This window comes from Capricornis sumatraensis, chromosome 2, assembly GCF_032405125.1.
Source record: "Capricornis sumatraensis isolate serow.1 chromosome 2, serow.2, whole genome shotgun sequence".
NCBI lineage: Eukaryota > Metazoa > Chordata > Mammalia > Artiodactyla > Bovidae > Capricornis > Capricornis sumatraensis.
Window position 1 is genome coordinate 13,738,575 of NC_091070.1, and position 27,308 is coordinate 13,765,882.

The 27,308-nt window shown below is 45.0% G+C and overlaps 1 pseudogene; it reads left to right on the forward strand.

Annotated features, from left to right (window-relative positions):
• The window catches only part of LOC138074139 (cyclin-dependent kinase 1 pseudogene), a 41,362-nt pseudogene extending 15,291 nt beyond the window's left edge, over nucleotides 1-26,071 (forward strand).
• Nucleotides 26,072-27,308: the final 1,237 nt, after the last annotated feature.

Here is a 27,308-nt window from a genome sequence, read left to right on the forward strand (position 1 = left end):
CCGGAGTTTGCAGACCAGCCAAGGGTCCCCCTTCTCTTGCTGGGCTCACTGACGACTGTTAAGGCCTCATCAGAATTAGAGTATGCTGATGGAGCTGTATCATTGCTCAGACTGACAATATTTTGAAAACTGCCTCTCCAAACAAGCAGCAGCACAGGCCACTCTCCACAGCTGCTGCTGCTGCTGCTGCTAAGTCGCTTCAGTCGTTCGACTCTGTGTGACCCCATAGACAGCAGCCCACTGGGCACCCCCGTCCCTGGGATTCTCCAGGCTAGAACACTGGAGTGGGTTGCCATTTCCTTCTCCAATGCATGAAAGTGAAAAGGGAAAGTGAAGTCACTCAGTCATGTCTGAATCCTAGCAACCCCATGGACTGCAGCCTACCAGGCTCCTCTCTCCATGGGATTCTCCAGGCAAGAGCACTGGAGTGGGGTGCCATTGCCTTCTCCGACTCTCCATGGAGCTGGCAGTAAATCCTGTTGGGGGCACCCCGGACCTGCGGGAGGCACAGCGTGGGATTTCTTCACCCCCATTCACCACACAGAGCCTCTCTCCTATATCTCAAGTGGAGAAGGAGAAATGAAAGCCACGGGGAGAGGAGGTCCTCGGCAGGACAGACAACACTGGGCTAGATGGGAAAGAGCCCAAGAGTGAGAACTCACTGCCACTTCCCTGTGGCTTCATAAGAGTCCCCCCAGGTCCCTGTGTGCTAATCCCTAAAACGGGTACAGCAGTCTCCCCGACCTCTCTCCTGAAACACTGTGACTGTTCAATGAAACATCAGGTAAAGAAAGGCTACGAAATGCCCAATGTACAGTGTCCATAAAAGGGATGAGCATTATTCATGCTGCTTTTCAACACAAGGCAGGTGAGTTGAGAACAGAGATTGCAGACCACGGCCCCATCCAGCTCTCAGCTGTGTTAGGCTTGGCCATCCTCTGGGTGGTGTGTTTTTTAAAAGTGGGTTTGTGGCCAGCATTTAAAATCCAGCACATTTCACATAAAAATCCAGATTTCTGGCTCGTTCTAAAAATCGGAAGATCCAGCAACAATTAGCCACAACTAAACAGCATCGGCCCCTTCAGCCAGGGTGTACACACACACACACACCTGCGCCCTTGTCACTCACTCACCTTAGTAGCCCGGGCCCTGTGTTTGAGATTCCACTGGCAGGACCTTAAGCTCTGAAGACGAGCAAGTGGTGGTGGTGGTTTAGTCGCTCAGTCGATCCCATAGACTGTAGCCCGCCATGGGGTCCTCTGTCCATGGGCTTCTCCAGGCAAGAATACTGGAGTGGGTTGCCATTTCCTACTCTAGGGGATCTTCCTAACCCAGGATTTGAACCCAAGTCTCTTGCATTGCAGGCAGATTCCTTACCGCTGAGTCATCAGGGAATCCCTAAGATGAGCAGAATGAAAGCTAATTTCAGCTAAGTTACTTTACATCTCACGTGACCCAGAGAATTGCTTCACCACTCTAAGCCTCAGTTTCCTATTCTGTTAAATAAGCATTCATTTATTCAACAAATATTTCTTGAGCACCTATCCTAGGCCAGGAAATTCAGCAAACAAGATAGATGAAGCAGACACTTCAGCTACATCCGACTCTTTGCAACCCCATGGACTACAGCGCGCCAGGCCTCCCTGTCCATCACCAACTCCCAGAGTTTACTGAGACTCATTCATGTCCATTGAGTCAGTGATGCCACCCAACCATCTCATTCTCTGTCATCCCCTTTTCCTCCCGTCTTCAGTCCTTCCCAGCATCAGGGTCTTTTCTAATGAGTCAGTTTTTCGAATCAGGTGGACAAAGCAGACACTAAAAACAAGTGAAAATAATAATAATAATAAGATAACTGTGTGATTATGATCAATGCTAGGAAAGAAGTAAAAACACGGTGAGGTACTAGAGGATGGCTGGTGGGGGTTCAGGTGTAGGGCCCCTTAGCTAAGGTGCTCAGGAAAGGTCTTACCAAGGAGCTGGAGGAAAATGACTGCTCTCACCCCCAGTTTGGGGGGATTAAATGTGAGGCATTTAAACATCTTGTGAAAACACAGCTAGTGGGGTGGGGTGGAGTATAGGGAGTCGGTGGGCAACCCTGTTTGCCCAAGCTGGGTCCCTTAAGAAGGAAGAAAGGGAGGATGTGGGAGGGGCAGCTCCCAGAAGCAGGTGGGACCTCCCCACCCCCACCCACCAGCCCCTCTCTTCCAGTGTGCTCCTTTCAAAGCCTCAGCAATTATCCTGTCTATAAATACAGCCTGCCAGCAGAGAGGGGCAGAGACACAGGCAGGAGGGATTAACCCTTGAGTGGGCCTCCCCCAACTCCCATCCCCTGCCAGGTTTCTCCTCCCCGTGTCTCCCGCTCCACCCCAGAACCCCTTCCCACCAGCAGCTGAATCAATGTTTGCCTTGAACACGCAGTCGTCTCACTGTGAGCCTGGGGGATTTAGAGGCGGCAGTGGGCAACAACCTATTCCGGGTGGTGTTTATCCTCCAAGCCTGCAGCACTCAGTGTCAGCTCGCCCACCAGCCCTCCGCTCCTCCTTTCAGACACCCAGGGCAGGGCCTCCTAGTGGCCTCTTTCAAAGGGCATGTCTGTCTCCAGCCTCACTCTCCCCTAGGAAGGGGAACTGGTTGCTGCAGGCCTAGGATTGAGTTACACTGAAAGCAAGTCTGTGTTTCAATAAAGAGCCATGGTTAGAACTCGTATTTGTCCACAGGGACCCACGAGGTGCCCCTTCGCCCTGGCTCCCAGATCACTGGCCTTCTCTGGGTTTCCAGAGCATCACAGCTTCCTTTTACCTCAGGGCACTTCTGTTCCCAATGTCGACAAAAGCAGCCCACTATGTCCAGGGGATATCTCTTCATCTGTCAGATCACAGAAGCCTGCCCGGGTACCCCAACTCTAGCAAACTCCCTTATACAGCTTGATGTGCCTTATGGCTCTCTGTCCATTCCCCTCTACCCTGTCTGGAGAGTTATGTATCTGCTGACACTCACTGTTGTATGCCTACACCAAGCAGAATCCCTAGAACCTGGTTGGTACTTAAACATCCATGAATAAGTCAGTGATTGATTGAATGAATGAATGAATGAATGCTCAGTCCTGGGTTAACACCACGGGATGTGCAGAACCACCAGAAAACTCCTCTAGGATGTATGCATGGGGTCTCCAGGGTGATACGTGTCTGTTCAATGCTGCCCTCAGCACCCTGCCTAGTGCCTGGCCCATGTTACACGTTCAGTGAACCCCTGGTGATGGAGGTGAGTCAATGAGAATTCCTGCCACCAAGGAGCCCCTGTTTAGGTGTGACCAGCCCAGTGAAGGGCTTCTCAGCAACACTGCAGCACAATTCAGAAACTTCCTTCTGGCAGCAAACCTACAATAATCATTAGAAAGTAAGTTGTAAAGCTGGTATTTTAGAAAACCACCCAATTAATTTTAACCGTTGATAAGAAAGGAATCCACAGGTAAGTCGTGATCTGCATGGGGAATGATGTTCCCAAGCAGTAAGTGGTGTGATGGAGAAAGATGGCTAGTGCTGGCCAGAACAGTCAAGGCAGGACCAGCCGTGGACCAGAGTTGTATTGGGGATGGGGTGGGGGGGGTGTTCATTAATCTAGTCAACAAGTCTTAAAAATGAGAAAACACAGGGAAAGCTCCAAGAGCAGTGCCTGTTCCAAGGGAGGGACCTGAGTCACTTCCATAGACCCAATGTCCATTAGCTATGGTATGAAGAAGCTGATGACTGTGGGCATAACCAGAGTAGAGGAGATAAGATCCCAGCTCTCCCAGAAATCTCATTCTAGCAGAAGGACGAGTACATAAATTAACTTCAGGAGAGGAGAATCCTTTTAAAGAAAACAATTGCAGAGGCCAGCTTTATGCAGGGTGGTCAGGAAATTCTCTGCGAGCAGGTGAGGTGAGAGTGGAGGCAAGGATGAGGCAGCCATTGAAGAGCCAGGTGGGGTTTGGGGGGGCAGTGAGGGGATGGGGGCGCTGTTAGGACAAGGAACTAGCCGGGCTGCTCATGCAAAGGCACCGGCCAGCTGGAAGAGTGAGATGGACTCTAGAAACACAAAGACCAGAATGATGGCCCTGGTCGAGAGCATGATGTAAAGAAGGACCCATGGTCTCTCATGGTTCCTGTTACAGACTGAAGGTTGGTGCTACCCACTGCCCCCCAGCTGGTTACCATAGTGGGGCTTCCCGTGGCAGAGCAAACCGAGGGAAGTTCTGTTCAGTTCAGTCGCTCAGTCGTGTCCAACTCTTTGCAACCCCATGAATCGCAGCATGCCAGGCCTCCCTGTCCATCACCAACTCCTGGAGTTCACTCAGACTCACATCCATCGAGTCCGTGATGCCATCCAGCCATCTCATACTCTGTCGTCCCCTTCTCCTCCTGCCCCCAATCCCTCCCAGCATCAGAGTCTTTTCCAATGAGTCAACTCTTGGCATGAGGTGGCCAAAGTACTGGAGTTTCAGCTTCAGCATCATTCCCTCCAAAGAAATCCCAGGGTTGATCTCCTTCAGAATGGACTTGTTGGATCTCCTTGCAGTCCAAGGGACTCTCAACAGTCTTCTCCAACACCACAGTTCAAAAGCATCAATTCTTCGGTGCTCAGCCTTCTTCACAGTCCAACTCTCACATCCATACATGACCACTGGAAAAACCATAGCCTTGACTAGACAGACCTTAGTCAGCAAAGTAATGTCTCTGCTTTTGAGTATACTATCTAGGTTGGTCATAACTTTTCTTCCAAGGAGTAAGCGTCTTTTAATTTCATGGCTGCAGTCACCATTTGCAGTGATTTTGGAACCAAAAAAAATGAAGTCTGACACTGTTTCCCCATCTATTTCCCATGAAGTGATGGGACCAGCTGCCTTGATCTTTGTTTTCTGAACTGAGGGAAAGGTAGGCACAATTCACCGCTTCCTTCATTGCTTCAAGCTTTTTAAGAACTTTCAACATGCTAATGGCTCTTCAAGATAGGGATGTGGATGCAGTGTTTTCCAAGCTTATTTGACAAGGGAGGAAATGTCCCTCAAAGAACTGTGCTCTGAGGAAGCCTTTTCTGGAAAGTCTGCACTAGGCACTGGAAGGACATCCTTCCTGGCCCTCCTTTGGAGGCAAGATGCTCATGAACTTCTGAACCAAAATCTGACAAGATCACCTCTTTGGGAGGGGTCAGACACAGGAGGGAAGGAATAAAGGTTGTCCTCAATAAACCTAGCTCCTCAGCCCTCCTTCCAGCAACCCCCGACTCTGCATCTTCAGCTGGCTCACTCACCCTCCCATTCAGAAAGAACTTCTGTTGTTCCAGGCCCAGGCAAGACGACGTCACAGAGCCTCAGTCCCAGCTGCCCCATCTCCATTGGCATCTTCCTTCCCTGTGTGGTTACTTGGCTCCCCAACCATTGAATTCTACTTCCCCTGATGCTTCCCTGGTGACTTAGATGGTAAAGATTCTGTCTACAATGCAGGAGACCAGGGTTTGATCCCTGGGTCCAGAAGATCCCTAGAGAAGAGAATGGCAATCCACTCCAGTATTCTTGCCTGGAGAATTCCGTGGACAGAGGAGCCTGGTGGGCTACAGTCCATGGGGTCACAAAGAGTCAGACACAACTGAGCAACTAACACTTTCACTACTATCATACACCTTACACTCACCTCTGTGGTTTCCCCAATGTCACACACTCCCTTGCCTCCTGCATCCATCAGACATTCTCCATAGCCGCCAGCCAGACCAAACAGCCCTAATCTGGGAACACTCTGACGTCAGCCCACACAGCTGCTCCCTATTGGAGTATGGTGGTGGGTCTTCAGCCTCAACCAATGGGTTACTCACATCAATTACAAAGACACCAACCAGCCTCCAATAAGATCCATTAGTAAAAGGGAGACTCACTGTAAAAGATTCTGATGCTGGAAGGGATTAGGAGCAGGAGGAGAAGGGGATGACAGAGGATGAGATGGCTGGATGGCATCACTGACTCGATGGACGTGAACTCCAGGAGTTGATGATGGACAGGGAGGCCTGGTGTGCTGCGATTCATGGGGTCGCAAAGAGTCAGACACAACTGAGCGACTGAACTGAACTTCCATTGGGCAGAAAAGTTATCAGTTTCAGCCGAAAAATTTGGCAAGTCTTGGATAAGTTAGTGGCTAAGCTATAGACCTCTGCTTTATTGTCCAAGGAATTACTCACCACAACCATCAACCGTATACTTCACCTGTCATTTACAACCTTTGTGCCATTAGGGTGGAGCAGTCAGTTTAAACAAACAAACAATGAAGAAAATCAGAGAGGGCTTTTACTTCTGGGCAAGAAGGAACAAGACAATGGGCAAGAAGCTTCCACTGTGGCTCAGACAGCAGACAGTCTGCCTGCAATGAAGGAGACCCTGGTTTGATCCCAGGGGTCAGGAAGATTCCCTGGAGAAGGGAATGGCAACTCACTCCAGGATTCTTGCCTGGAAAGTCCCATGGATGGAGGAACCTGGTGGGCTACAGCCCATCGGGTTGCAAAGAGTCAGGCATGACTGAGTGACTTAACTTTCACTTTTCACTTTCAAGAAGGAATAACAGAGCCTAGAGTTACTCTCACGCCTTAAGCAACTTGAAAAACCAGACAAAAAGTAGAAACAGAGGTTTTCAGAGATTAGATAACAGCCAACAGAGGGGCCCTCCTATCACACCAGCCTATTTTACTGCAGAGAGGGAGTTTCTGACCACAACAAAAGGGTCAGCCTGGTGGTCTCTCTCGCTGAGCTGGGGAGCCAGAAATCGAAGCTCAAGGACCCCATGATGGCTATAATTTGTGGGGCAGAGAACCAGAGAGGAGACACTGCCGAAAGCTCTTCTCGAGTAATCTGCAGAGGACCAGGGCACACCTTTATGAGAAGGAACTACCTGAGACTTGGGGAAAGATGCTCTGAAAAGCAGTAGGCAAAATAATTCCCCCCAAAACTGAAAGAGTTCAGGTTCCAACCAGCCACAGTTCAAAATGACACTCCAGGTCTCCAAGTATCAGTGTCAATTCTGAACCTGTGTCAACAGTCCTTCACAAGTTTAGGTCATTCTCCTTTCCCCATGCAGTTACCTGAGCAAACAGCCGTGATGATCATCCTGCCGATTCCTTACTCAGTTTGAGTAGTATCCTTGTCAGTAGCCCCTCAGAGAAGGAAATGGCAACCCACTCCAGCATTCTTGCCTGGAGAATCCTATAAACAGAGGAGCCTGGTGGGCTGCCGTCTATGGGGTCGCACAGAGTCGGACATGACTAAAGTGACTTAGCAGTAGTAGCAGCCCCTAGAGATGCCACATTCAATTAACCATCCCTCAACACAGCTGAGGACCCCTCTGACTGCCCACGACCTTTCTGCACACTACAATTGTGTCCACCTGGCTTCTGAAGGGGAGCCCCGTCACCTGGGTTCTATTGCATCAGGTTCCTATCTGCCCCATCACTCTCACTGATCCCTATTCTGTGAAACATCTCCTGCCACCTGTTCTTGGTCTCTGGAGGAGAGCCACCTCACTGATCAGGGTGCATCTCTTAACAAATTTCTATACAGCCTCCGTAAATCCTCAGGATCTTCCATGGATCATCATCCTTTGTGGGTTTCCTGGCTTTAATAGTATACCCACTCTGCTGCTGCTAAGTCACTTCAGTCGTGTCCGACTCTGTGCGACCCCATAGACGGCAGCCCACCAGGCTCCCCCGTCCCTGGGATTCTCCAGGCAAGAACACTGGAGTGGGTTGCCATTTCCTTCTCCAGTGCATGAAAGTGAAAAGTGAAAGTGAAGTTGTTCAGTCGTGTCCGACTCTTAGCAACCCCATGGACTGCAGCCTACCAGGCTCCTCCCTCCATGGGATTTTCCAGGCAAGAGCACTGGAGTGGGGTGCCATTGCCTTCTCTGATATCTACTCTACCATGCTTATTTCTCTCAACCTTTGGACCCCTCTTCCCTCCCACCAAGCACCAGAGAAATCCTGGCATCTCTTAATGTGGGCCAACACTTGTCCCAACTTTCTGGACCTATCTTAGCAGTGTACCCCAGGCAGAGGATATCCTCCCAAAGTGATAAAATCTCTATCAACCAACTCAACCTTCTGCCCCACCTGATCAAGCATCTCAAAGCTCAGCCCCAAGCATGCTCTTTTGGCTCTCATTGGAATATATTATTTGGGTCCTCTGGCTCCTTGAAATGGCCCTTTCTTTCCTATCAAGCTCAATTTGTCCCTAACCAGGTATTGTGATCATACCCTAATCACATGCCATATCCAGTGACCAGGATAAGAGTTGGGGCATTCTTGGGCAGACACACACCATCTTGCAGAGATCTTTGCATTGTCTTCAAGGTAAGGGGAGTGCTAGCCCTTAATAGGGAGGAAAAGGTCATTCCTGCGGACTCAGGGGGTATGAGGAAATAAAATCTGTGATTTAAGATTTTCACGTATCATACATCAAGCAGAAGTCCCCATTCCATGTGTCATGGTCCCATTCTTTCCTAACCAAGGCCCTGACCTTGATTAGACTCGACCTAAGCACTTGTGTGGGCTTCCCTTGGGCTCAGCTGGTAAAGAATCCTCCTGCAGTGCAGGAGACCTGAATTTGATCTCTGCACTGGGAAGATCCCCTGGAGAAGGGAAAGGCTACCCACTCCAGTATTCTGGCCTGAAGAATTCCATGAACTGCATAGTGTATGGTGTTGCAAAGAGTTGGACACGACTGAGCAACTTTCACTTTCATTTTCAATCACTTGTGTATGTTGGTTATTTAACCTTCTTTGAAGTCACTGCTCCTTTCTAATGATTAAGTCCTGAGCCTGGGCCTCAGATTTCCCTGTTCTCCTTCTGCTGGTGATGAGAACCTCTTTACAAAGCCACAAGGAAGACCTCTGGTCTTCACACTTAGCTTTATAGTTGTAATCAATCACTCTCAAATCTTCAATATCTTCTTCCAAAGCATTATTTGAGCTTAGCAACATCTATCCAATTTCACTGGCCTCATGGCTACTATTTATCCCTTATTTCTCAAATGCTGATACACTGCACCAACTAACTCATCGTTTCCACTGGGTATACCTCCCAAATCTCCACAAGTTAAAGCTTGTACTGCCCCACCTACCATGAGTAACACAGCCCTTGCGGCCAGCCAGGCAGTGGTGATTGAGCTTCTAAATCCCATCCTAGAATCCCCTACCCCAGACTATGCCAGGTGGCTAGGGACATGGTCAGGTTCATTACGGAGGGCTCTAGGAATCAACAACACCCATGGAGGGGAAAAAGCAGGGAGGAAACACCAGGTGACCCTCCACTGGCCCTCAGAGAAGTTTTGAAGCTGAGATGATGCCTCCAGCTTCAAACTCATCCTAAAAGGCGGGGGGGGGGGGGGGGGGGGGCGGGTAGGGCTTTGTACCCTGGCTTCCATCTGTCATTGGATGTAAGCACCCCCAGAAATGAGTGTAACCTTGAACTAGGTGGGCCTTGGTAACTGAGGTCAGCCTGCGTCGGGGCAGGAGGGGCATCCCTGACAGCCAAGGGCTCTCAGCCACCGTGCTCCCAGCAGATAGGGAATCAGCCCTTTGCTCCTAAGGGGAGATCTGATGGTGTGTCCAGCATCCACCACCCCTCCCAGATACACTACCTGTCTTCAAGTCCTGGCTTCAAACTCTGCTCTCAGGGAAACTGACATGAAAACAATGCGGACCAACTTGGATGTTTAGTTCACTCTTAAGAGAGGAGAGATTCCCACAGCCCACTAAAATGTATTTAGGAAGAGAAAAGGCATGCTTCTCTATGAGACATGGGGTCTTTCCAGTCTCTGGAAATAACTAAGTGAAGCCTCAGCGATTTTCTTCCCTAGTTCTTTACCAGGAAAGTCCTTTATTTCACCCACACTGGACCTACTATTCAAGGAGGACTTTCTGGGACTCCAAACAACATCAATCTCTGTGAATGAAACTCCAAGCACTCAGGAGCTACATTGCCAAGGCCTGGTGGAAAGCTCTGGGCTAAATGTGAGAACAGAGCAAGGCCTGGCTGGGTGTTCAGGCTCAGATAGAGATCTAGGCTTGGAGTGGAGCCACCGGCAGGAGGGCAAGTTCAGCCCAGCTGTGCCCAATATTTGCCCTTTCCTCCTCTTCCCACAGCACATCTTTTCAGAGCACAATTTATCTCCAGGCAACCCAAGAGCATGGGGAGAAATCTTCACGCTTTCAGCAGCTGGTAGAAACTGGGAGAGAACTGGTTACATTGCAAGTCCAAGGTAGGCCTAGGAGGAAATCAGGCTGGTGTGATGTGATGAGGCATATTCTCAGGGCTGACGTCATTTACAGCATCATTCTAGCCAGAGCCCTGTTCCACTGACTGCTTCAGCCCCACCCAGCAACCTCAGCCAGAGCCTCCAGCAACCATAGGTCAGCATCTACATGGACCCAGCCTCCCTTCTCCCTAGCATGGACTCTAATCTACCCTCCTTTTCTGAAAACATCCCCTCTTCATTAAAGAACAGAAAGCTTGGATGAGTGAGGCAGGGTGTAAGAACCAATACTGCTGGCATCAGACTGACAAAGATTCGATCTCTGCCCTTGGTTCTTGGGCAACTTCTGCATGCCTTGCTTTTCTCATCTGTAGATTGTGACTACTGCTTCCTAACTTATAAGGTGGCTGTGAGGATTAAATGAGAGCATATATCTGAACTTTGCCCAAGATGTTTAATGAAATCTACTTACTACCCTTCCCGCCATAGCTGATTTTGATTGCCCTAAACTATATAAAGAGCTTCCTTGGTGGCTTAATTGGTAAAGAATCCACCTGCAATGTAAGAGACCTGGGTTCGATCCCTGGATTGGGAAGAGTCCCTGGAGAAGGGAATGGCAACCCACTCCAGTATTCTTGCCTGGAGAATTCCATGGACAGAAGAGCCTGGTGGGCTACAGTCCATGGGATCACAAAGAGTTGGACATGACTGAGCGACTAACACTTCACTTCATACAAAGAGCTACTGAGATACTACACATGACATTCGTCTACAAATTTACAATCTGTACACTCCACAAAGGCAAGGACTTTGTCTATTTTATTCACCAATATATACCCAGCCTCTGGCTCAATGCCTAGCACATGTAGGTACTCAGAAATATTTGTTGACTAAATAATGAATGAATTGTGTAACCCGAATCTTAATATCTTAAAAAAGTATCTGTCTAGACCAGGAATGGCAAATCATTTACTCGTTGCCCATGCCAACTGATACGTAATTAATACCCATGGCGGTGTGTTGAGAAAGAGTCTGAGGACATGTCTGTCTTGGCAGCAGAGAGAGATGTGATCAGTTAGCAGTATCTCCCAAAAGTATGAATGGTGATCAAGCACCATTTGTGCCTATACTTACTCTTTTGGGTTCAAACTGACGTGTCAAGTGGCAACGGCCCAATGTAGAGGACGTGGACTTCACAAGTTAGGGGGGAAAGCCAGAGAGACTCCAAGCAGCCTTCTCTTCCAGCCACTGTCCCAAAATAAACATTTCTGCTCACCTCCCATCAGCAGAGGTACAAACAGAAATCCAGAAGCAATGCTGAGGGACAGCACAGGCTGAGAAAGTTCAGTTAGGCTCAGTGACCAGACTCCCCGTTAATCCCCTCCTAGCCACATCATTTCCCTTTAAGCCACTCAATTCTTCATCCACTTCCTCCTGCTTCACTTTTGGTAAGTGGCCACCCCTCCCTCATCCTCACCCTCCCAGTTTCCTGAGTTGCAGCTCTCACTAAAGATAGATTTGTGCCATCTCTCTCAAGATCACTGCTTGGGAGAAGCGGAGAGAAGAGTAATTAGCAAATTCAGCATTCAGGTAACGCTTCTACAGCGAAGGATAATCATTTGTTAGCTTAAGTAAATCCCCACACCTCAATTAACTGTCCGACATGGAAGAAGAAATGAGAATGGGCTCACTCACTGCACCTGGGAGGCAAACAAGGGTTAAAATAATTTTTTTTTCTTTTAAAACTTTTAAGACTCCTCCCAAGGAGGGGGAGCCTAACTTCCTACTCCATAAGTGTGGGCTGTAACAGTGTGACTCCTTTCTAAAGAGTACAGTGTAAAAGGGACAAAAACACTAATAATAACTTTACATTGAAGGAACCTCACAAAACACTGTCTTAGCCAGGTCGTCAAAGTCAGCATCATCAGTGGAAAGTCACACTGAGACTACGTGATAAGAAGGCACTTCATCTCTGTGGTCTTCTTCCCCAACACCCACGACCCTCAGTCTGATTGTAAGAAACACATCAAGCAGAGCCCAACTGAGGGACAGTCTACAAAACACCTGACCAGTGCACCTCGGAACTGTCAAGGTCATCAAAAGCAAGGAAAGTCTGAGAAATCATCACAACCAAGGGGAACCTAAAGGTAGTGTGATATTCTAGGTGAGATCCTGGAACAGAAAAAGAACATTAGGTAAAAACTAAGGAAATCTGAATAAAGCACAGACTCTAGTGAATAAGAACGTATCAGCGTTGATTCATCAGCTGTAATAAATGTGTCATACAAACATAAAATGTTAATACCAAAGCAAACCAGATAGAGGGCATATGAGGATACTCTGTATTATCTTCACAATTTTCTGTACACCTAACATTACTCTAAAATAAAGCTTGTTTTCTTCATTGACAGCAACGGTCTTAATGGTCATCTCTAGAAGAGCCCACAGAGAAGGCAATGGCACCCCACTCCAGTACTCTTGCCTGGAAAATCCCATGGATGGAGGAGCCTGGTGGGCTGCAGTCTATGGGGTCACGAAGAGTCAGACACGACTGCGTGACTTCCCTTTCACTTTTCACTTTCATGCATTGGAGAAGGAAATGGCAACCCACTCCAGTGTTCTTGCCTGGAGAATCCCAGGGACAGGGGAGCCTGGTGGGCTGCCGTCTATGGGGTCACACAGAGTTGGACACGACTGAAGTGACTTAGCAGCAGCAGTAGCAGCAGAAGAGCCCAGACAGGTATTTCTGGTAGCACTTCTGGCAACAGGGATGGTCCACATTCTCCCTCCTCCTGGAATGACTTTTTCTCACTGAGCACCCAACTGGCCTCTTCTTTCCCCATAGTATTGGTCTGAGGTCTGTGAAACCTATAGAAAAGTCTGGAGTCTAGACTGTCTTCTCCAACACAGCTCTCAAATGTCTCAGAGTTTTGCTTTATCAAAGTCAAAGAGACCGGTAAACATGTTCCAGTCCCAAACCTTCCCTTTTAAGACAAAGAAACTCAGACCCAGTGGACAGCCCAAACAGCCTCCCAGAGTTCCCCAGGTAGCTCTGAGGTCTTCATTTGCAGGAGGCCAGCAGAAGTTCTGAAGGTCTGAAACCAAAGGAGAGGTAATGAGATAAGAGAAGGACGCCTACAACACACATCAGGAGAGAGACAGGTGAAGGGAGGGAAAAGGAGGCTCCTAAGAGAGACGGAGAGGACAAACTGTTACCCTGTAAGAGCAGCTTTGCATTCCAGGCATTGCTCATGATCATGAAATGCCTTTGATAACACTATATTTATTTCCTTTTTCTTCTTAATCCCACAAAATCAGAGAGTTTTGTTGTGTTGTTGTTGTTGGCCACACTGTGTGGCTTGGGGGGTCTTTGTTCCCCAACCAAGGACTAAACTTGAGCCCTCGACAATGAAAGCATGGAGTCCTAACCACTGGACCACCAGGGAATTCCTTAGAGTTTCTAAACTATAGTACTGTTGACATTTGTGACCAGTCAAGTCTTCAGTAGGGGAAGACGACCACCGTGTGTATTTAGCAGCATCCCTGGCCTCTACTATATGTCAGAACTACTTGCCAATAACACCCTTCCTCAGTTTTAAGAAACAAAAATGTCTCCAGATCTTGCCAAATGTCCCATAGCGGGCAAAATCACCCCCAATTGCGAACTATTGCCCTAAATGTTCTTTGGCGTCCATCATCATCCCATGCTACCGTAAACCCCAAGTAAGCCATTGCCCTGCAAAATGAAGACATAACCTCTTCTGGGTATGAATGCTTGGGTTTCAAGCTGCTTTCCAACAGAGCTTCACTGCTTAGTGTCAGGTCATTTGGCTTCTAGTCACTCCTGAGAGCCCATCTCAAACTTCACCATCTCCTGCCATGAAGTCTTCCTGCCAACTTGAGTCAGCTGTGACCCACCCCCTTCCTGCGCTATCCTACCACTCATGATACAGTACCATGCAGAAGTGGTACATGACTGACTTCAGTTGAAGATCTACACGTATTTCACCTTGCACTGTCCCATAATTCTTTATGAGTGTCCAAACATTGATAGAACATGTATGGTATGTCAGACACATGCTGGTGCAGTAGGGTGTAAGAGACATAAGGGCATGATCTTTACCTTTAAAAAGAACAGTCTCATGGAAAAGGCAGACCCAGATTTACAGTCCTACCAAGCTGTTTGTCTCATCTCTCCTATGGGATCAATGAGTGTGAAGGCAAAAGTCCAGTCTTTCTTTTATGTCCAGCACAAAGCTGAGCACACAGTGGATGCCCAAGAGATTGCACTGAACTTGAATCAGCACAGAAGAAGAGCTCCTGGGAGACTTGTCTCCACAAAGGCAACTGCCATGCTTCTAGGACTCCACTGGGCAGCTTCTTTTATGAAGTGATGGTAAAAATAAAGGGTATTCGTCTTTATTTGGAAAAATTAAAAGATAACAACCCTACATAAGTTACCCTGCCTCTCTTTTTTTAACTTTCACTCTATGAAATCCAAAAATCCATAACCCACTGTTTGAATAGTGAAAATACAGGAAAGGAAAGGAGTGGGGGCAAGAAACACATTTAAACAGGAAGTGATGAGGACTTTGTAAAAATAACTATCAACGACAAATAGGCTAGGGGATACTGGAAAATATGAACACGTACAAAGTCAGTAGATCTTGTGTCTGCATTACTGAGTCTTTGGGTGGGAATGTACTAAGGCTCTCACATTTTTGAAAAGTAATGCTAAACAGAGCAACAGAAAGAGTGTCAGAAGACAGGTGGAGGTTTTCACCCTCCTAAGCCAGAAATAAACAAGAGCCCCAGATGTCCGTGATTTAAGAGAGCTAGTTTTCAGTTCAGTCACTCAGTCATGTCCAACTCTTTTCAACCCCATGGACTATAGCACTCCAGGCTTCCCTGTCTATCACCAACTCCCGGAGTTTACTCAAACTCATGTCCATCGAGTCAGTGATGCCATCCAACCATCTCAGTGATGCCATCCAACCATCTCATCCTCTGTCATCCCCTTCTCCTCCTGCCTTCAGTCTTTCCCAGCATTAGGGTCTTTTCCAGTGAGCAGTTTTTCACATCAGGTGGCCAAAGTATTGGAGCTTTAGCTTCAGCATCAGCCCTTCCAATGAATATTCAGGACTGATTTCCTTTCAGATTGATCAGTTTGATCTCCTTGCAGTTTAGCATATCAGAGAAACAATGGAAGAGAGTGTAACATGTTAAAACAATAAAGATGAATCAAGGTCACCTGAACCACAAGATGAGCAGAGATGCAGCTACCAGTTTGAATCAAGAGATAGAACTCACTGTATCAATGCTCAGAAACGCTCAGCAGTTGTTAGTACTATCACTGACACATTGAGGTCCCCCTAACCATGCAGCCTGTCTCTTTCCTCTCCTTTGATTTGAACTAGTAGCACATGTGGCATTTATACAGAAGCCTTGAAAAGAACTGAGATGATGCCTAGAAAAGTTTCCAAAGGATTCTGTCTTACTGTTAACCTGAGCAAACAGAGAGTGACCAGAGACGGTGGGGCATGGACCAGGGTGGCAAGCGATGCTCAGGCCCATGCATTCCAGAAGGGCTGTCCAGATCTTACATAGTGCTGAACCCACATCAGGACACGTTGCACCCATCTCTCCTTCCAGCACGCCGTAGCTCATCCCACCCCATCCTGAGCCATTAATAATTTGGGGTTTGGCTTTTTTTTTTAATCCAGAAAATATATAGAAACCTTTCCACACTTTTCATCTGATTTGTTCATGCAGATTGTAGTTCTATTTAAAATCCCTTATTTTACCTTACAGATATTTGTTGCACAGGTAGACTGCTGCATTTAGAAATTTCTATTTCAGTTCCTTAAAAAACTGCAAAACGAATCTGTTTCATGTACCAAACTGATTTAAACAAAACTATCTGATTATGGGGCAGGGGGCAGGGTGGGAATGGATCTCTTTACTATTAGTCACTGTAGGGAAAAAAACTTGCATTCAAGTAAACCTTGGGGCGTGTGTGCATGCTAAGCCATTTCAGTTGTGTCCAACTTTTTCAAACCTTACGGACTGTAGCCCACCAGGCTCCTCTGTCTGTGAGATTCTCCAGGCACAATTACTAGAATGGGTTGCCATGCCCTCCTCCAGTGAATCTTCCCAACCCAGTGATTGAACCCGTGTCTGTTATGTCTCCTGTCTTGGCAGGTAGGTTCTTTGGAAAACACAGCAGTGGCCACAGGACCGGAAAAGGTCAGTTTTCATTCCAATCCCAAAGAAAGGCAATGCCAAAGAATGCTCAAACTACCGCACAATTGCACTCATCTCACATGCTAGTAAAGGAATGCTCAAAATTCTCCAAGCCAGGCTTCAGCAATACATAAACCGTGAACTTCCAGATGTTCAAGCTGGTTTTAGAAAAGGCAGAGGAACCAGAAATCAAATTGCCAACATCCACTTGATCATTGAAAAAGCAAGAAATTTCCAGAAAAACATCCATTTCTGCTTTATCGACTATGCCAAAGCCTTTGACTGTGTGGGTCACAATAAACTGTGGAAAATTCTGAAAGAGATGGGAATACCAGACCATTTGACCTCTTGAGAAACCTATATACAGGTCAGGAAGCAACAGTTAGAACTGGACATGGAACAACAGACTGGTTCCAAATAGGAAAAAGAGTACGTCAAGGCTGTATATTGTCACCCTGCTTATTTAACTTATATGCAGAGTATATCATGAGAAATGCTGGGCTGTAAGAAGCACAAGCTGGAATCAAGATTGCCGGGAGAAATATCAATCACCTCAGATATGCAGATGACATCCCCCTTATGGCAGAAAGTGAAGAACTAAAGAGCCTCTTGATGAAAGTGAAAGAGGAGAGAGAAGAAGTTGGCTTAAAGCCCAACATTCAGAAAGTGAAGATCATGGCATCTGGTCCCATCACTTCATGGGAAATAGATGGGGCAACAGTGGAAACAGTGGCTGACTTTATTTTGGAGGGCTCCAAAATCACTACAGATGGTGACTGCAGCCATGAAATTAAAAGACGCTTACTCCTTGGAAGAAAAGTTATGACCAACCTAGACAGCATATTCAAAAGCAGAGACATTACTTTGCCAACTAAGGTCCACCTAGTCAAGGCTATGGTTTCTCCAGTAGTCATGTATGGATATAAGAGTTGGATCATGAAGAAAGCTGAGCGCCAAAGAACTGATGCTTTTGAACTGTGGTATAGGAGAAAACTCTTGAGAGTCCCTTGGACTACAGGGAGATCCGACTAGTCCATCCTAAAGGAGATCAGTCCTGGGTGTTCATTTGAAGGACTGATGCTGAACCTGAAACTCCAATACTTTGGCCACCTGATGCGAAGAGCTGACTCATTGGAAAAGACCCTGATGCTGGGAAAGATTGAGAGCAGGAGGAGAAGGGGACGACAGAGGATGAGATGGCTGGATGGCATCACTGACTCAATGGATGTGAGTTTGAGAGAACTCTGGAAGTTGGTGATAGACAGGGAGGCCTGGCGTGCTGTAATTCATGGGGTTGCAAAGAGTCAGACACGACTAAGTGACTGAACTGAACTGAAGTGCTAATTAAATGTTTGCTAACTGTTATTTATATAGCACTTACTAGTATCAAATTTTTCAACCAATGTGATAGAAAACATGTAAGCAAGATCATTCCTATACAATGCTATGCCAGGCTAGAGGAGTTCGGGGAAGAGGCACTTAAGTTATCCAGCAAATTTCAGAGAGAAACCATTATTTTGAGATGAATCTTGAGGATTGAACCAATAGGTGAAGAATGCAGGAAAGAATATCCCATCCAGACAGACAGAGTCAATAACTTAGCAGAAACACAGAGGAACTTTGTGTGCAAAGTATATACACATAAATAAAAACATGTAAGTACAATTTCCCCTGATTCAGGTATGCTGCTGCTGCTGCTGCTGCTAAGTCACTTCAGTCGTGTTCGACTCTGTGCGACCCCATAGACAGCAGCCCACCAGGCTTCCCCATCCCTGGGATTCTCCAGGTAAGAACACTGGAGTGGGTTGCCATTTCCTTCTCCAATGCATGAAAGTGAAAAGTAAAAGTGATGCAGGTATACCCACGTACAAATATCACCAAAGAAAGTTCCAACAAAAATTCCTGCAGCACAGGTTTTTCCAAAGTTGTTTCAGGTGCTGAAATATATATGCAATGTGGGTTTCATATATACTCACTTCTAGGCAAGTGAATGGCAACCCACTCCAGTATTCTTGCCTGGAGAATCCCATGGACAGAGAAGCCTGGTGGGCTACAATCCATGGGGTCGCAAACAGTCAGACACGACTGAAGTGACTTAGCAGGCAAGTGACAACCTCAGTCCTAAAGGAAACTTAAGGGGGAAAGCATCTGTCCCTACATACATCAGAAATGGGACTCTCTCCCAGAGACTGGACAGGCTTTGAAGAAGTGGGCCCTCTCCCCCCAATACCTGGGAACTTGTTAGGAATGCAGATTCTCAGCCTCACCCACACCTACAGAATCAGAAAGTCAAGAGGTGGGGCCCAGCCACCTGGGTTTGAGAACCACTGCTTTAGAGAAATTTGCCAAGAAGGAAACACAGATAAAAGCAACAGTAATCCAAGCAACAGCTCCTGTGAAGAGCTGGGATCCCTGTTCCCAGAACCAGGCTCAGCTGAACGCAATGGCTAAACAGCTCAAGCTCCGTCCACCCATCGCCCAGGTCTGAACCCCAGTTTTGGTGCCCAGTGGCCGCTACTTCCCTTCAGCACTGCATCCTTCCTCATTTGCAAAACAGAGATAATGATTCCTGCCTCAGAAGACTGTTCTCAGGCTCGGTAAGACTTATAAGGCACGGCACAGAGCAGCTCCTTGAGTGAGGAGCAGTGTGCCTAAAGGGAACGCAAGCAAACTCAGCCTCAGCAGTCTTCAAGTTGGGGTACACAGGCTCTTGGTTTGGGGACACGGATAGACTGATGAGGATCCATTTTCAAATCCTCAGTTTTCTGACAGACTCTGCTAAACTTAATCTGCCTGCAACTGGGGCATCAGGAAAGTTCTCCTCCCTATCTTCCCTAGTTCTCTTTCACAGCAGCCCTTCTCCCAGCAAGACAAAGGGCTCCCTCATCCCAAATCTTACTGTGATGCATCCTGGAGCACAAACTTCCAACCAGGGGGTAGGAAATAGAAATACTGAGGTTGTGAATGTCTCTAATAAGCAGGGAAAATCCATTTGCAAGAAAACAGCTCAAATGACTGGTTGCAAGTTATTTTCCAAGTCAGGTGTTTTCCACATAATCGAAGGAGGACCTAATTGAGCTGTCAGCTGATAGATCATTAAAAATAATTTCTGATGACAGGCCACTATGTGATTTTTGATATACAACTTGGAAGTAGTTCAAATAATTCAAAGGTAATAATATTCCTTACGTTCCCATTTACTTACGTGAATGTGTTCAGCACTTTCAGCTTTTTTTTAAATTGAAATATAACATTACACTAGTTTCAGGTGTATAATGTAATGATTCAATACTTGTAAATATTTCAAGATGATGACCACAATAAGTCTACTTAACATTTGTCCACACTTATGTCTTAATAAACAAAAATAGGCTTGCAATTGATGCCAAGCTGTTTCATTCAAGCAATAAGTAATATTCATACATAGATACATGATACAAGTTTTTAAAATCCCATCCATCTCATAGCAGATACATTTGCAATGAATTTCACTTCTGTGTTTAATAATTCTATATCAAAAGGTGTAATATATTTATGTTGCTTTTCTCAATTATGTAGTATAATAATTTCAATGATAATTCAATCCAGAAGAAACATTTTAGTATTTAAAGCCTTTTAGTCACATGAAATGTTTTAAATTGCTGTTTCAACTTATATGTATGTTTTTGTTGCAAAGAAGCATAATACAAGAAGCAAGAAATCAACAAGGCAAATTTTCAAGCCTAAAAATATATTACATTAGAATAAAATTCTGTGAGGAAACTGGAATGACAATGTGAGTACAAAGAGAAAAAGAAAAGATGTAAAAATTTCTAACTACTAAAGGAAAACTCATTTGCAAATTTTAAAACAGAAGACAGTAGTATCAAATCAGTATGGTATTTAGACTGGAAATTTTAAAAAGCAATATAAACATTTATATTAAAATATCAGTATTAACTACTTGCCAAAAATAATATTCTTTGTAATTTTTTATATGAATTTATAACAAAAACTGCAAGTAACAGGTTAAAAATGTACAAGGAGGTACACTGCCTCTCAAAATGTTTTCAGGGGCTATGCAGAGAAAAAAATGTGAAGACTTCTGCTCTGGAAAATCACCTCCTTATTATGTTCCTCTTTCTTCAACAGGTGAATGCATTAAATAGAAATGACATTCTCAGTGCTATGTTGGATGGTAAGAAGCAGTCCAGAGAAGTAATCATCATTATCTCTGTTTTCAGTAACTCACTACCTATTTGAACCAACCAGAAAAAATAATGCAAAGCAATTGAGGTATGTGGCAGACACTGGCCTTGCCCACGTGCTGCTCGTGGTTCCTGGTGTCCTTGCTAAGCAAATCCAGACTGTGTTTAGGACAGCAATCTGCCAGATAAATGCTCATTTTTTTTCAGCCTCTCTTCCCATCAGAGTGGCCATGTGACAAAATTATAACTGGTGAGACATAAGTAAGGACATGAGGGTTGCTGGGAAAGCTTTTGCTTTCCTAATAAAACCATAGAGACGAGGCAAGCTCTGCTCTTCCTAACTTGAATGCTGATGCAATGACTGGAGCTACAGCATTTATGCCAAAACTGTGAGGCAACAAGCATGAGGACAAAAGGTAACAGTAAGGATGGCAATATGAACACACGGAAAGATCCTGGGTCCCTAATGGCACAGCTGAACTAACGCCAACAAGGGCTTACCTCTAGATCTCTCGCTTCATTAAATACAGGTACACACATATTTTAATTGATGTAAACCAGTGCTAGCTGGATATCCCAGTTACTTATACCATATAACAAGCTACTCGAAAACTTAGTGACATTAAAATACGTCATTTTATTAAGCTCACAGGTGGCAGGTCAAGAATTCAGGCAGAGTCCATCCGCAAGGGTTTGTCTCTACTCCACGGTATCTAGGGCCTCTCTTGAGAAGGTTCAACCAGGTGAGTGACTCAAATACCCAGAAACTAGAATAACTGGACCTGCAGGACCCAATTCCAAGAGTGCTTCTTCACTCACATGTCTGGTACTCAAGCTGGAAGGACCAAAGACCAGACTCACGTGGGACTGTTGACCAAGTGCCAGTGCACGTGGCCTCCCCCTAAGGTTTAGGCTTTTCACAGTACTCTGGCTGTTCTAAAAGCAAGCATTCCAAGGGGCCTATGTAGATGTTTCATGGATTTTTATGATTCAGCCTCATGCAGGAATCAGTGTCATTTCTTCATTGTTCAATTGGTCAAAGCAGTTGTCAGATTCAAGAAGAGGGGACAGAGATCTCAACTGGAGGTGTATCAGAGAACTTGAAACTTTTTTTTTTTAACACCACATTGGTTGAGGTTTTTCCCTTGTGCCTTAAAGCATTTCTAAACTGATACAGTGGAAAAGCTAACAACGTGGATGCAAAGTTGAACAGTTCAGTTCAGTTCAGTTCAGTCACTCAGTCGTGTCCGACTCTTTGTGACCCCATGGACTGCAGCACGCCAGGCCTCCCTGTCCATCACCAACTCCCAGAGTTTACTCAAACTCATGTCCATCGAGTCAGTGATGCCATCCAACCATCTCGGTACAAGTAGGCTATTGACTCCAAGGAGGAAAAGATAATGAGAGATGTAGTGAAGACAGCCTTCATTATAAATGCTGATGGAGGGCCTCTAAGTGCACAGCCCAGAATAAAATGCCAAGAGGATTGTATCAATTAAGACTCCATATCTATCCTGCATGCTAGATAAATCTCAACCTGCTCTTCTCAACCAACATGACTTTGAAAAATCCTAGCTGAGACTCAGTTTGCGTATCAGCAAAATGGAGACTATATGCCAAGGTTATGATGAGACCTAAATAAAACAGAATGAGAAGGGCCTAGCATGGTGCATGGCACTCAGCAAGTGCTCAATAGTGAAAGTGAAAGTGTTAGTCGCTCCGTCGTGTCCAACTCTTTGCAACCCTGTGGACTGCAGCCCCCAGGCTCCTCTGTCCATGATTCTCCAGGCAAGAATATTGGAATAGGTAGCCATGTCTTTCTCCAGGGGATCTTCCCGGCCTAGGAATCAAACCCAGGTCTTCTGCATTGCAGGCAGATTCTTTACCATCTGAGCCAGCAGGAAAGCCCGGTAAATGCTATGCATATGTTTCTTCATTCACCGAACTTACCCATGTGTGAAAATTGAATGAGTATCTACCATATGATTGGCGTAGACTTAGAATTCCCCAAACATAAGTCAGAGCCCCAAAACCTCCCTTAAGGACTCAGCAACCTTTACTCACAGTTATGTAGTGCAGAGCTTAGAGGACTTGGACGAATTTTTCTGGAGGTAAACTAAAACAGAATTGAAAATATATTCTGATGTCCAGGCAATGTCAAGCCTTTTACCTGCAAAAGTCCATCCCCACCATTGCTGCCAATTTGGAAAAATCTACAGCATTTCTCATGAGAGGCCAACCATTCCAATCTGGGATAAATTTTCTAAATATTAGATCTGAATTGATTTATTTTATCCTTAACTGCATTGGGCCACAATCTTCGTGAATGGATAAAATCAGACCTTCTATTTTTTAGCAGCTGGCTCATTCAGTCCATTTCCTTACTATATATACCTGAGTGCACTTGTTTTAAAGTAGAACTCTTTTGTCATCTGATTGTCCCAGCCTAGATTAGAGGGGGATCAAGGAGAGAGAATGAAAAATGAGGCAGAGGACAGAGAGAGACTGCATTGCTATACTCTGCTCAGCAGTCATTTTCACAGTCTTCAAGACCCGTAGCTGCCTGGATGCAGGAGAAAGCAGAGAGGTTCTAGCCTTTCTCCGTATGTTAACCTTGAGAAGTTGATAGCTGTTTGGTACTTGACGGAGCCACCTAGACTATTTTCTATCATTTTATCCACTGAAAGTATCCTTTTCAGAATCCCGTGTCTCAGTCTCCCTACTTACAACATACAGACACTAACCCCAGCCTCTGAAGAAGGCCAACAGAGGCTTTTTCTGGTCTTAATGCCCTTGAGTGAAAATAAATTATCATAATATCTCATACCCATCTCCCTGGAGTCTTGAAGAAAGGGACACTGAGCTCTCAACAAATACTGATCAAACTCTTACTGACCTCAAAGCACTGAAGGGACATAGGCCAGAGTCAGAATAAGGAGTGGCTCTGCCAGGCACCAGCACAGAAGGAAAGTTATGCTAAAACATCGCCGGATGCTGATATGTCACTGGAAATTAAGGAGATGGAGGAAAACTGCAATTTCAAAACTCTTCTCAGGAAAATAAAAGGTGTTTAAAGAAATAATGTAAAATGATCCTGAAGTTGTGGCTAAGATCCCTAAAGGCCATGATTTCAATAGTAAATATTTGTCATTTAGGGTAGCTAATATCTTAATACTTTCCCTATTTTGAGGTTTCTACCAGCAGCCCTCCTTCTCCATTCTTTTTTCCACTATCCCAGTTTTCAACTCCTCTTCCAAATTAAAGATGAACAAACATTTTGATTGAACAAATATATTGATTCAAGGGGACAGGAAATTATCAACAGTTTACCAAAATTCCCACATATCTCAGTCTGGACACTCCCCTCAAGGATCTCAAACAGTTATGAAAACCTATCTATCCAAGTTTCAAGCACCAAGGAAGCACTGTGATCTCAGATGAAATGCAAATGTGCCTCAAATAATAGAAAAACAGGCTTAAAACTGAATATTAAAAAAACTAAGATCATAGCATCCAGTCCCATTACTTCACGGCAAATAGAGGGGGGAAAGGTGGTAGTAGTGACAGATTTCCTCTTTTTCAGCTGTAAAATCACTGCGGATGGTGACTGCAGCCATGAAATCAGACGATGTTTGCTTCTTGGCAGGAAAGCTATGACAAACCTCGATAGTGTGCTGAAAAGCAGACATTACTCTGCCAACAAAGGCCCATATAATCAAGGCTATGGTCTTCCCAGTAGTCATGTATTCTGAGAGCTGGACTGTCAAGAAGCGCTGAAGAATTGATGCCTTCCAATTGCTGGAGAAGACTCCTGAGAGCCCCTTGGACAGGAAGGAGGGCAAACCAGTCAATCTTCAGGGAAATCAACCCTGAATACTCATTGGAAGGACTGATGCTGGAGTCGAAACTCCAATATTTTGGTCATCTGATGCAAACAGCTGACTCATCAGAAAAGTCTTTGATGCTGGGAAAGATTGAGGGCAGAAGAAGAAGAGGGCATCTGAGGATGAGATGGCTGGATGGCATCACCAATGCAATGGAAGTAAACTTGGGCAAACTTCAGGAGATGGTGAAGGACAGAGAGGCCTGGTGTGTTACAGTCCACGGGGTCACAAAGAGTCAGACACAACGGGGTGACTGAATAACAACAATTCATCAGATATTTTCAGAAACAATTCATACATGATGATCAAGTGGATTTTATCTCAGGAATGCATGGTTGGTTTAACATTCAAATATCAACCAATGCAATTCAACATGTTAACAAAACAAAAAAGAAAGAACATAATTCTCTCAATAGACCCAGAAAGATTAGTAGAAAATTATTCATAATAAAAGATCTCTGGGCTCTTGGAGGTGAGGAAAGGTGACACAGATATGGTAACTGTGTCACTGACTGCACCGCTCCTCTGACACCCCATCCCCATTGTCCACCACCACAGAACAATAATCCAGAGCTACCATTCCGACTGAGCAATCATAGATGAGTTTTCCAAAACAGAGGAAGTTGGAGAAGGCATCTATGGAGTTATGTGTAAGGGTAAACTACAGATCAAGTGGTAACTATGAAGAAAATCAGACTAGAAAGTAAAGAGGAAGTGTTCCTGTGTTGCAATTCAGGAGATTTATCTTTCAGAACACTCTCACCCAAATATAGTCCACCTTCACATGTGGTTATGCAGGAATCCAGGTTACATCTCATCTCTGAATTTTAAACTCTATCCCTCCAGGTCTCTTCATGGGTTCTCCACTTGTTAAGTTATCTGCACCACATCCTACAACGGACTGTGTTTTGTCAGCCTAGGAGAATTCGTCACAGAGATTTAAAACCTCAAAACCTATTGATAACAAAGAAACGTTTAAACTAGTTGATTCTGGCTTTTTCCAGAGCTTCTGGAATGCCTATTAGAATATACACACATGAGGTAGGAACACTCTAGTATAGATCTCCAGCACTACTGAAATCACCTCACTACTCAGCTCCAGTTGACATTTGGAGTACAGACACCACATAGAGTTAACAACAAAGAAGCCACTTTTCCATGTGAATTCAGAAGCTGATCAACTCTTCAAAACATTCAGAGCTTTGGGCACCCCAATATGAAGTGTGGCCAGAGCAACTTATAAGAATATACGACTATAAGACTGGAAGAATACATTTCCCAAGTGAAAACCAGGAAGCCTACCATCCCATGTCAAAAATTTGGTTGAAAATGGCTTGGATTTGCTTTCAAAAATGTTAGTTTATAATCCCACCAAACAAATCACTGGCAAAATAAAACTGAACTGCCCATATTTTAATAGTTTAGACAATCAGATTAAGAAGATGTATTATAGCATTCTGACCAAAAGTTTCCACGTGATGTGTTAAGAACAGATGGTTTTATTTTTACTATTAACTCTTTTATTACTTCAGGTATTTTTCTTTTCTTTGTTGTAAAGCTTAAGCTGTACTTCATCTTCTAATTTCAAGTATAACAAAATGTAAATATTGTTCTATATGAATTTCAACGTCATCCTGTATATGTGTGCAGGTCTCACTGTAACAACTACTTTTTACCATAATAAAACTATAAATCTAGTATTGATAACAAAAAAAAATAAGAGAAAAAAATTTAAACTTCTTGGTAAATTAAGAACAGAAGAAAACTTCCTCAGCCTGATAAATGACATCTCAGAAAAACCTACAGCTAACGTTATACTTATGGTGAGTGACTGAATGACTTTCTCTTAAGATCAAAACAAGGCAAGAATATCTGTTCTCACCATTGTATTCAATGTTATACCAGAAGTCTTACCAATAAGGTAGTAGAATAAACAAAAAGTATCCAGATTTGAAAAGGAGAAAACCTGTCTTTGCCACAGATGACAGGATTGCTTATGTAGAAAATTCTAAAATATCTGCCAAAAACCTAATTTTTAGAAAGGACACAGAAAACAAGGTCTCTCTTTACATATGTGTATATGTGTATATATACATGTCTCTGTGTGTGTGTGTGTGTGTGTGTGTGTGTGTATTGGAATTTCTAAATGGTAAAAACAGAGTGTTAGAAATCAAAATAAAATAGATACCATTTTTTTAAACTCCTGCAGTGTTCTCAATTGCTACATAATGAATTATCAAGATATCAGCTTGAAACAACAAACATCCATTATCTCACAGTTTCTACAAGTCTGGAACCTGGGAGAAGATTCAACAGGTCGCCTGGCTCAGGATCTCTCAGGAGGTTGCAGTCGAGATGTTGGCCAGGGCTGCGGTCATCTGAAGGCTCGACTGGGTCTGGAGGATCTACCTTCAAAATCACTCATTCATGGCTTGTGAGTGGAGGCCTCAGTTCCTCTTTATGATCTGCCCTTCACCCCATTGGACCATCAAGTAGAGCTGTTCTCATATTTTCCAGAGCAAGCAATCCAAGAGAGAGCAAGGAAGAAGCCGTGTTGCCTTTTTACTGCCTACTCTCAGAAGAGGTGTTCCGTCACTTTGCCATATCCTGGTAGTCACACAGACCTGGTACACTGCATGTGTGTTACAGGGGTACTGCACAAGGGCATGAATACCAGCAGAGAAGGGGCACTGAGGGCCAGCCTGGAGGCTGGCTGCCACAAAC